Source organism: Glycine max, chromosome 17 (assembly GCF_000004515.6).
Source record: "Glycine max cultivar Williams 82 chromosome 17, Glycine_max_v4.0, whole genome shotgun sequence".
Lineage (NCBI taxonomy): Eukaryota > Viridiplantae > Streptophyta > Magnoliopsida > Fabales > Fabaceae > Glycine > Glycine max.
In genome coordinates, this window is record NC_038253.2 from 27,409,891 (window position 1) to 27,422,319 (window position 12,429).

The window sequence follows — 12,429 nt, forward strand, 5'->3', positions numbered from 1 at the left end:
GCACATGGAAAGTGGCATCAAATTAATACTGGCTCCCAAGTCAATAAGAGCCTTGCCAACAGAAACTTCACCAATTGAACACAGAATAGTCACACTCCCAGGATCTTTGTGCTTAGGTGGAAGAATCCTCTGAATTATAGCACTGCAGTTTCCTTCCACAATGATGTTTTCACTGTGAATGTACTTATTCTTCCGTGTGAGCATATCTTTTAAAAACTTAGAGTACAATGACATTTGTTGAAAAGCTTCTCCAAAGGGCATAGTAATATCCAATTTCTTGAAGATATCAAGGAAACGAGCCAGATGTCATTCCTTGTCTTTCTTTGTTGGTACCAATGGATATGGCACCTCCTCCCTTTTGCTTGGGCTTTCCTCTTTTCTCTTTTCTCTAGCCAGCTTACTCTTGGTCTTTTTCTTCTCTTTTTTTCTCTCATTCTCTTTTTCTTTTTCATTTCTTTCATTTTTTTTCATTTTCTTTTTCTTTCTCTCTTTCTTTTTCTTTTTCTTTCTTTTGCTTCTCACTTATTTCTTTTTCACTCACAATTATTGGTATCTTCTTCTGTTGATCATCTTCTGCTTTCACTTCTTCCTCAGTCTCACTCAAAGGTTCCATCACTAGGTCAATTTCTGGTTCAGTCACTAGTTGTTCTTCACCTATCCTCTTCTCACCTTCATTCATGCTCACCATTTTGCTTCTAGTCATAACAGCCTTGCACTCCTCCTTCGGATTCTTCTCTATGTTGGCTCCAAAGCTGCTTGACGGTCGGTCTGCCAGTTGTTTTGCCAATTGTCCCACCTGGACTTCTAGATTCTTGATGGCTGACTCTGTGCTCTTTTGATTGGACATGGATACTTGCATGAACTGAGCAAGTGTCTCTTCCAGCTTCGTCGTTCTGTCATAGAGACTAGGCCCTTGTTGTTGTGGCCTGTTAGATGGCCCATCTTGGTCTTTATTGAACTGATTACTACGGCGAGTTCTCCACTGTCCCTATTACTGATTATATTGTTGGCTATGTTGAAATCCAGAATATCCACTTGCATTAAAGTTTGGTCTTGGCTAGTTCCCCATGTAGTTCACTTCATGTGTTGTATCTTCTGTGGGAATGCAATAGCCATAATCATGTGCTCCATCACATATAACACAACCTGCAACCTGCAAAATAAAAGAGGGTGAAGGTTGTCCAGCATGCAATTGAGTTGGCAACTTACTTAGTGTTTCAGTTAAAGCTTCAAGTTGCTTAGATAGCAACTTGTTTTGGGCCAACAAAGCATCCTGTGATGAAAGCTCCAATAGGCTTCTTTTGGTTGGGATGTGTGCTCTATCACGCAAGATTGCATGGTCACTAGCAGCCATATTCTCAATCAATTCCATGGCTTCTTCACGGGTCTTCAATTTTATTTTTCCCCTGCAGAAGCATCTAGAAGCTGCTTGGATTGTGGCCTTAACCCGTCAATGAAAATATTGAGCTGGATTGGTTCTGAAAATCCATGAGTAGGCATTTTTCTTAGTAACCCACGAAATCTTTCCAAAGCCTCACTCAAGGACTCATCTAGAAATTGATGAAAGGATGAGATGGCAGCTTTTCCTTTAGCAGTCTTGGACTCTGGGAAGTATTTCTTCAAGAATTTTTCAACCACTTCATCCCAAGTCTTAAGACTGTTACCTTTAAATGAATAAGGCCATCTTTTTGCCTCTCCAAACAAAGAAAATGAAAACAAGCTCAATCTAACAACATCCTCAGGCACGCCAGCCAGTCTGACAGTGTTGCAAATCTCAATATAAGTGGCTAGATGTGCATACGAGTCTTCATTGGGCAAACCATGAAACAAATTGTTCTGAATCAACTGAATTAACGAATGTGGATAGGTTATATTTTGTGCTTAAACCTCCGGCCGTGCAATGCTAGTAAAGAACTGCGGCACAGATGTACTTGAGTAATCTTCCAGGGTCACTCGTCGAGGTTGCTCTTCAGCCTTGACTTCGACTTCAAATTCTGCTATTTGAGATCCCCTGGATGTAGGTGAATTAGAAGATGATGACTCAGAAAAGTGAGCCTTTTCAAGGATTGATGCTACTGTTCTATCGTGCAAAAGCTTTCTTTTTCTCTCTGTGTTGTTTCTTCTGAAGGTTACTTCAATTTCTAAATCCAATGGAACCAATTCACCTGCAGAAGATCTACGCATGCAAACACTAATAGGAGCAGTAGTTAACCAATTCAAGAAGAAAATAAATTCTGAACTCAAAAAATACTAACAAAAACAAAAATTAATAAATCAAAGAATAATGAATTAATGCCTTCAAACTGAACTAAACTTTCCAAATGGAAAAAGTTCCTCGGCAACGGCGCCAAAATACTTGTTTCGCTCTCCGGGATACTACTTGTTTGTGTGGATGCAAAATCTACCAGCAAGTGCACTGAGTCGTCAAGTAAATAATTAAAACGGTGTGAATGGAGTATCGAACTCAGGGAACTTGTTCATTTGGTAAAGGCTTGTTCAATAAGCAGGCAGTTTCAAACAGAAATCATTGTAGAAGCAAGCTTCATGATGAATCAAGATTGATTCAAGGAGTTTTGATGATAAAAAAGATGATGACAAAAAGCTCAAAAGTCAAGATCACTTCATGATAACAAAGATGATGACATTCAAGAATGAGTTCAAGATTGAGTCAAGAACACTTCAAGGATCAAGAGGAAATTTGATTTCAAGATTCAAGATTCAAGATTCAAGAATAATCAAGATCAAGATTCAAGACTCAAAGATTCAAGAATCAAAGAGAAGACTTAATCAAGATAAGTATTAAAAAGTTTTTCAAAACATTGAGTAGCACAAGAAGTTTCCACAAGATAAGTATTAATCAAGTCTCCCTTCTCCCTTGTCAAAGAATTCAAAATGACACAGTCTGAGAATTCTTTTGATTCTTCCCTTTCCCATAAACAAAAGATTTCAAAGGACCAACCGCCTGAGAATTCTTTTGTTTCCCCCTTCACAAAGTTTCAAAGGACCAACCGCCTGAGAACTTTGTCTTAACACATTAGAGGGTACATCCTTTGTGGTACAAGTAGAGGGTACATCTACTTGGGTTGTTGACTGAGAATAAGAGAGGATACATATCTTGTGGATCAGTTCTAGTGGAGGGTACATCCACTAGGTTGTTCAAAGAGAACAAGGGAGGGTACATCCCTTGTGGATCTTTGCTTGTAAAAGGATTTTTACAAGGTTGAAAAGAAATCTCAAGGACCGCAGGTCGCTTGGGGACTAGATGTAGGCACGGGTTGTTGCCGAACCAGTATAAAACTCTTGTGTGTTTGTCTCCTTCTTCCCTACTCTTTTAATTTCTACTGTGCACTTTAATTCTTGCTTTTACTTTTGGTTAAGTTTCTTTTCTATTCTTTATTTTCTTAACAACATAGTAAAAGCCTAAGAAGGGTAATTTTTAATTAGTAAATGTCTAGTAATAATTAATTCAACCCCCCTTCTTAATTATTCTGAGGCCACTTGATCCAACAATCATGATTGTGACTGAAAGTAAAAGTATGTTCTATTCTAATTACAAAGCAATAAACATGAGCAAGTAAGTGTGAAAATAGATATCTAAAGGCGTTGGGTCCTCTTACTGGACAAATTGATGCAATTAAGGATGTTTCTCTAATTAAAGATGTTTCTATGTTCTATGTTGAAGGCTCAAGTACTAAACACCGATGTCTCGTGAGTTTAGCCTAATTCTAATTAAACTTCGTTTGCAGATGTCTCTTGTTGAACTTAGCTTAATTGAACAACTTTATGATCGCAACATCATAAAACCTAAATTACCGCACTACGTGTCCAAACATACGGTAACCTAATCCTGCTCTATCAAGTTCTAAGGAGACAATACATCTTTCAGTGCGAAAGCCCCTAATAGTACACATATATGGGTGATCAAGCCACAAGCATGCAATAATAAAGTACTGATAGAAACAATGAACACATAAAACAACCTTAATTAGATAGGAAAAGAGTTTACATCAATTATTCAGCAAGAATCCCCAAACTGAGGATTTAGCCTTCCATAACAAGAAAGCTCCTTTTATAATGAAGAAGAGGAATTAAGAGAAATATCTTGCTTACACAGGAGTGGGGATGTCTCCTCCACCTCTAGGAATCTCACAATCACTCAAAAACTCACCAATCTTCCTAAAAGATCAAAACTTGGCTTCTTTGCTCTGTTCTTTGCCTCTATGTATTTCACTCTTCAAGCTCTTACGGCTATTCAATGCTCTCTCTTTTCTTTCTGCTATTCCAGACTTTAAAAAGGGCTCACTGACCTCGACGTCGCGCTTAGCGCCATTCTCGCGCTTAGCACGAATAGGTAAATTTTTGCTCAACGCCAAACTCGCACTAAGCCTGGAAGGTGACAAACAACTCGCTGAGTGAGCTGATGACACACTAAGCGCGTGCCTACGTGACAGATTCCCTTCCAGATTCCTCCTATCCGCTAAGCGCATTGATGTCTCGCTTAGCGGATGACACTCGCTAAGCACATTGAGCTCGCTTAGCGAGACATCAACTTTAGCACTTCTTCAAAATAACTCCTTTTTTCCTGAAATTGAAGAGAAATTGACATTAATTCCATACACAAGGCTTCTATTGAGCACAGATAAAAAGAAAGCAAAATTTATTTACAATCTTACAAAAAGAACTATAAATTGGGGAAAATATATACATTTTGTAAAAGTTTTCTATACAAAAGTTAGTCGTATAAGACGACTAACAAATACCACGTGCATGTCTGTGGCACTCTTGTTAGAAAAGAGTGTGCATCTAAGCAGATGCAACAAATACACTCGCGCTGCTACGATCCAGTGACATGCCTCAATCTTCAGCTCATACACATCGCACAGCCACGATAGTCGAACATAAGAGCCATGACACTGAATCATCTTAGCTCTTGCCTCTGCAACGCTGACCTCGAGTAATTCCACCAACATTTCGACAGCGTCATCGACATGAAGTAGCTCGAAGCTATGGAACGCCCCTACAACAGGCAGATGTAGCAATGACACGATGTCATCCAAGGTGATAGTCACCTCTCCGACAGGTAAATGGAAATTGCTAGTTTCCTTATGCTAGCATTCCACAAAAGGCAGACATTAGTCTCCGATCGCCTGTATCTAGGGAACAGGCGATCAAAGGACTTAGTCCACTGGCCGCCACAAGGCCTTCAATCTCTAGAGCAGGCCTCCCGAACTTAGTCATCTTCCTTCCATGGGAAGATAGCTTCAGCTCAGGACTTTCCTGGAAACAATAATATTGATGATGTAAAAAAATTATTAACTAGTAAACTACGTTCTTTATGTTTTTTTAAAAATTACATACCTCTCGATTCCAGACTCTCAAAGCAATGTGATTTTCAAAATCTATGAGAACTGATGTGTCATGGGGTCCGCCTAGAAAACCCTCAACATCAGTAACAACTTCTTCAATAGGTGCTTCTGGCTGCTCTTCATTCAATTCCTTCGCGATCGTAGGAGGGTCCTCAACAACACGCTCTTGTTGTCGCTGTCTACGGGTTGATGCAATAGGCCTTCGCTGCTAGGGGCAATCATCGTCACTTGCGTCTCTTTTCCCTAAGACTTTTCCTATTGCTCGGCCTAAAGCCCAACCAAGACCTCTAGTTCTAACCATTATCTGCACAATAATTATCGTGTTTTTTATATTCAATGAATATATTTTAATATTTGATTTCAATCATTTTTTATAACTTACAAATTTGTTATACAATTAAAATATTTCTTTCAATGTTTTGTATAATAAAAATTATTTATAATTTTCAATTGAATTATTTTTATAACTAACAAATTTTAATTAATTTAAATATAGTCTGAGTTTTGGATATCGTATCTAATCTAATCTTAGTCTTAATTTGGGAAATCTAATATAATCTTACTCTTAATATGTGAAATCGAATCTTACTCTTAATATGGGAAATCTAATCTAATTAAATGTAATATTATATTACCATACATAATCAAATAAAAAACTAGCCAAATTATATAAAAAGGGAGACTAACATATAGATCAGAAAAATTATCAACAACACTAACCAAATAAATCCATACATAATAAAATTTCAATACATGATTAAACTTCACAAATGATTACAATACACTAAAAAATAATTACACTAAATTTTTTTAACAAAATCACTAAAATAAAAAGAAATTAAAAATAACTACAACATTTTTTACCAAACATAACAATATTAAAAAAAACTCTAAAAAAATACCACACGGATCAGTGATCTGTATGGCAATAACGCTAATCAAATTTTAATAAGTAAGTAAAGTAATTTTTTTTACCATACATAACAGCTATTAAAAAAATAACTCACAAGAATTTTTAAAAAAATTGCAACAAAAAAATTTAAACATAATTTATTTTAATTTAATTTTTTTTAAAAATACCATACGGATGGATCCGTATGGTTCATACAATCACTTATCCGTATGGAAATATTGCTAATTAAATTTTAATAAATATAACTAAAATAATTTTTTTTACCATACATAACAGCTACTAAAAAAATTTAAAAATAAGTCACAAGAATTTGTAAAAAAATTGCAAAAAAAAAATTAAACGTAATTATTTTTAATTTAAAAAATACCATACGGATCATTGATCCGTATGTCAGTAACGCTAATTAAATTTTAATAAATAATTAAAATAATTTTTTTACAATACAAAATAGCTACTAAAAAAATTTAAAATTAACTCACAAGAATTTTAAAAAAAATTGCAACAAAAAAAAATTTAAACATACTTTTTTATTTTAAGAAAAAAATATCATATGGATCAGTCATTCATATGGTTCATACGGATTGACAATCTGTATGAACCATACAGATCATGACAATAACGCTAATTAAATTTTAATAAATAACTAAAATCATTTTTTTACCATACATAACAGCGATTAAAAAAATTAAAATAACTCACAAGAAAAAAATTAAAATAACTCACATGGATCCGTATGATTCACAGATTGACAATCCGTATGAACCATACGGATCAGTGATCCGTTTGGCAGTAACGCTAATTAAATTTTAATAAATAAGTAAAATAATTTTTTTTATAATACATAACAGCTATTAAAAAAATTTAAAATAAACTCACAAGAATTTTAAAAAAATTGCAACAAAAAAAATTTAAACATACTTTTTTAATTTAAAAAATACTATACGGATCACGGCAACAACACACTGTGAAAAATTTTAAATAATAACTTAAATAAATTTTACCAAAAATAAAAGGAAAAAAATTTTCAAATAACTATAAAAAGAAAAAAAAACCATACAGAGTAATCCGTATGACCCCTCAATCCGTATGGGTTTTTGTTAGCAACATGCCATTTTTTCGGCAAAGCTTCAAAAAAAACCAACACCAACAACAACAAACACCCAAAACCAATTACATAAAACAATACAATCATGCAACAACATCATAATAGCAAGAAATCATTGAACACTTCAACAAAAATAGCTTGGAAGGGAAGGGATTACTTACCTAGAAGAAGATTACCCAACGAACGAGAAGAAGAACTGAAGAAGTGAAGAAGACGAACGACCAACAACCACCAACAACAACAACCACTAGCACAGAGGAACAAGCACCAACACCAATGGAAGAGCGGAAGAGGAACAAACACCAACAATGACAGGAAGCGAAAGAAGTAAATGGTGAGTGGAAGAGGAAGAAGCGGCCGTAGGAAGAGAAGACGAAGGATTTGCGCTGTGCGAACGCAGATGTAGGAGTATTTATATTATTAGGGTGAAGGGCATTTTTCCCATTTCACCACAGGTGCTGGATGCCCCAGCCAAAATGTTGGGTACACCAAGTAACACTCTCAGGGTTATCAGACATTGTTATGGAGCAATATCATGCCACAAACAAGGGCTTCATGAATGCCTTTATGGAGAAGTGGCATTAAGAGACGTCTTTCTTCCACCTGTCTGTTGGAGAGATGACTATCACTTTGGATGATGTGTTTTGTCTGTTGCACCTGCTTGTGAGAGACAGGTCCATTGATCATGTCCCCTCTACCTTTGACAGAGACACAGTAAAGATTTTGTTGATGACTCATCTTGGCATTTTGCCAGAGATTAGGCTACAGCGGCGGCAAGCGCAAGTGCTAGGGTGAAGTTGACGTTGTTGGCATCGTGTGTTTGGGTTGCCATGACTTATCTGTTGCACTTGATCAGCAATAAGATATTTGTCAACAAGTCCTCGAGTCACATTCATGTTGCCTACCTCCAGTACCTCGGGAGTTTGGATGCTTGCCACGAGTACATATATGGAGTAGTTGCATTAGTGTACCATTATGACCATTTCTCCTATGCAAGCCAGTACGACAACAAGCAGGTTAATGGTTATATGGCATTACTCATGGTAAGAAAATTATTTTAGTATTGTAATTATTTTCTTTATTACTATAATTAATATTTTTTACAGTCATGGGCGTTTGTGCATTTGTCCAATGTTGGCTACTACGAGGCGAAGAAGACTTACGATCTTGTTGATCTACTAACCACCAGATGAAAGCCATTAAGAGGTTTCAGGCTTGCCCTTCCAGTCAGGGAGAAACTGGATGACCTGCAGATGGATGTTGTCATCTGGTATCCATATGATTCGCACGGTGTGAGGCCTTTCACAAAACAAGCTCTTTTCTCTGGCTTCATTAGATGCAAGACTGACATGTGGCCTTATCATCCAAAGAAGGTGCTAAGGCAATTTCGCCATGTACAAAGGATTCCAGGCCATCCACCTCCCCATCCTACATATCAACTTTGTGATAAGGTGTGGCTGGATTGGCAATAGCGACACATTCCTTTGGATGATTTTGAGCCACTTGGGGGTCCTTGAGCTTGCACCTTTAACTATCTGCCTTGGTTTTACAAGGTTTCCTACCCTTGTGTCATTCCGTAGAAGGAGGGACAACCACCATGTAACATTCCAAAAATAATCCAATAATTATTTAGATAAAGATTATTTAAATATATCTTTTAGTAAATAAAAAGATAGATTAAATTATTTTAATATATTAGATTGTTAAATTTTTTGAAAATATGTTAGCATAATAATATATTAGATTGGTTAAAGATAATAAAAAGTAAAGATAATAAAAATAAGAGATAAAGAAATATTGGTTAAACAAATTTCAAATTACATATAACGCTTATATAAGGATAGACAATTCTTTTTCCTAGAATCACACAAATAAACAGTTTCTCTTGGCATTAGTAGGTTGCTCAAGGATTGAGAAGAAAGAAGAAAACTAATAAATTCTATTAAGGCAAAGATAACGAAGAACTCGAACTTCTTGCTTCAAAAGGTGAGTAAAACAATCTTTTTCCTAAACTTTCATGGTATAGTTTTTAAAAGGAAGTGTTTTGTATTCTTGATATAAAGAATTTGGACCAACGAAATTCTGATTATTCTAATAGACTTCTTCGAGAAACCATTAGGCATGAATTTACCATAATGGTTGTTAAGTCTTTCTCTTTTTGCACTATAACAAATTATGTTGTATTTACTGCTTCTTGTTCGTGTATCGAATTGATAAACAAGAAGAGGAATAAGAATTAGGAGTGTTTCCAGTTATTTAAAATGATGAAAGGAAATTTACTTGACACCAATTCCATCAAAATTGTTAAAGGGGTTTTCAATTGTAAACTTACGTGAATGGGAGTCATTTGCCTTTAAATCATGTGTTGCTCATAGAAAACATAAACCTGTATGCTTTTGGTTGAATATAATAATATACTAGTTAATGTTAATTTAAATTGAATTTTCTTTTAATGTGTTAAGTTTTGCATTTTAATAGTTACATTGGTATTTGTTTATATTTGTGTGTATACATGAATAATGTATTGTTCATATCATAAATTGATAATTTTGAATTATATGATAGATAGCTCCATCTAGGATGGGGATAAAATTATTATAGATACCTCCATCTGGGATGGGGAAGAGATTCTGGATACCTCCATCTACGATGTAGATTGCAATGGGATGTCGTTGCATGAAATATGAGTTCGTAGACCTTTTTGAAGAATTTGAGATCCACAGTGGTTTGATAATGATTGTCGAATCGTCTCAAAACAAACTAGGATTCCAACAACTCTGCAGTATAGGAAACCTAGGTCAACTCAGAGACACAATCCAGTTTGGTTCTAACTTTAATCCACTTATAAATCAGAACAAGGGATTTCATGAAACAGTTTGCAGACAATTGAAATGCAGAGTGCAAAAACACAAAATCTGATAGAACTATGAAATAGAATACGAAACAGATTTAAGACGCATCAATCAAATTCACCAAATCCAAGCAATTTGAATTATGACAGTTTGCAACAGATGGTGATCCTATTATGAAAATTCAACCAATCTAATTAGAGGTAATTCAATCGAACTAATCCCTAATTACATTGAGATCACTAATAAGATTGAAGTATCATCCAATTAATCCATATTTAAGATTCAAATTTGGAAATTAATCAATAACCTAATTTATTTCCAATCCTAAACACATTCAAAATCACAAATACGAAAATAAAATTGGAGGAGAAGATGAACATTCATGCATAACAAAATTTGAAATACTTAACCAAAACTCAAATTCCTCATTGCTTGAATTGGATCCTTGGATTGATTAGTTGTTTAGCCTTCCATAGTCATCACCAATGGAAGAATAGTGAAAATTGAACAAGAGAAGAGAATAACAGAGTTAAAGAGATGAAGAAATGTGAAGAACAATTGAGAGAAAAAGAGAGAGAAGAGTTTGATCTAAACCTTGCACTAGAAGTTTCTAAAATATGTTTTGTACAAAATGATTCTAATTAACTAATTCATATAATCTTATTTTAAATTCATTTCGGATACCATGGTTGATTTTCTAGATTACCGCATCGACTGAGAACAACATTATTTACAAACACTCTAGGATTGTTTTATTCACCGGGATTATCATCTCATTAAAAGTGTTGTTTAAAAAGCACAAGGATGAAGTTGTTGGAATTGAGGAAGCTTGAAGACTTAATTACCTTTAGATACGTTTTTAGCTTTGTTAGTACTCAGAATAATATGTTGAATGTGGTTGATTACGTTGTACTTTTAGCGTTAGTTATTTTTAGATGCCCATATTTGAGAATAATATTTTAATTTATGTAAAAACTTACTTATTTGACTTTATTTATTATACATGATGTATTTTCAGACTAATATAATTTTGAGATTGTATATTCTTTTTAGTATGGGGGTTATTTTAATTAAGGGTGTTACACACCACGTGGTCCTGTACATTTATCGCCCATCCCATTACAGCCGCAGTCTGTGCACCCATTAGCAAACTATGTACCTACTCTTGTCAGATAATGCAAATTGGGTTGTTGATTTTTTTCTAAATTATCATTGAAAATAGTCACTAATTGTAATTGTTATTGCAGGATCAGTTCTAGATGGCGTCAAGAGCTACGTAGAGCTTGTTGGACCTCAAAGTTGTGTCAAAGAGCACAACTCATAATCATCTCATTCAACAAGCTTTGCAATTGCTGCATGAGGCATTAGCACTTGGGGGTAGCTTAAACACACAGAGACAAAGGAAGAAGACTGCCAAGGATGGTGGCAAAGGTGACAAAGGCGATTGATTTTTGTATTATTATCATTATTATTATCTTTTGATGTAGTATGCACACAATTTTTTGTTTTGACATATTTTTTTATAGTTTATGTTGTGGTTGAATTACTTTTTTATTTGTGTTCATCAACAAACACGTGCCTAGTAACATCAATGGTCTCTTCAATTGATTCATAAAACAAACATCAACAACTAAAGAAGTACTAATAATATAGACTTTTATTTTTAAAAAAAAAAACAACAACTAGCGCATGATTTTTATAAACTAAAAACATGACTACATAGATTTATCACGCATCAAGACAGTGATCTCATCAATAGATCTTGGTTTACTTGGTTTGTGCAACAGGGCAAGGATTTCATTTGGTGAACGGCCAAAATTTGCATTCAACTCAATCGGACCTTTGCTACTAAATTCTGAATAGATGAACGTCATGTTTAAGCTCCATACACTCATATTTAACACAACCATCACGTAGGTAATTTGATTGATGGTAAAAAAGATCAAGTAAAATCTTGCAACCTCCGATGGCGTCCATATATGTTTTCCTTAAAGCATCAAGCGACATGTCCTCACTTATTGTGACAACTTTAGAACCACTAGGACATTCAAACAACATCTCTTCAGATGATGAAGTTATGTCACCACTACAATACGCAACAACAGATTCACTCTCCATATTTTAAGCAATATGGTGAATATCAAGCAAAGGTGTTGAGTTACATCAAACCCCTACTACTAGTTATATTAGATG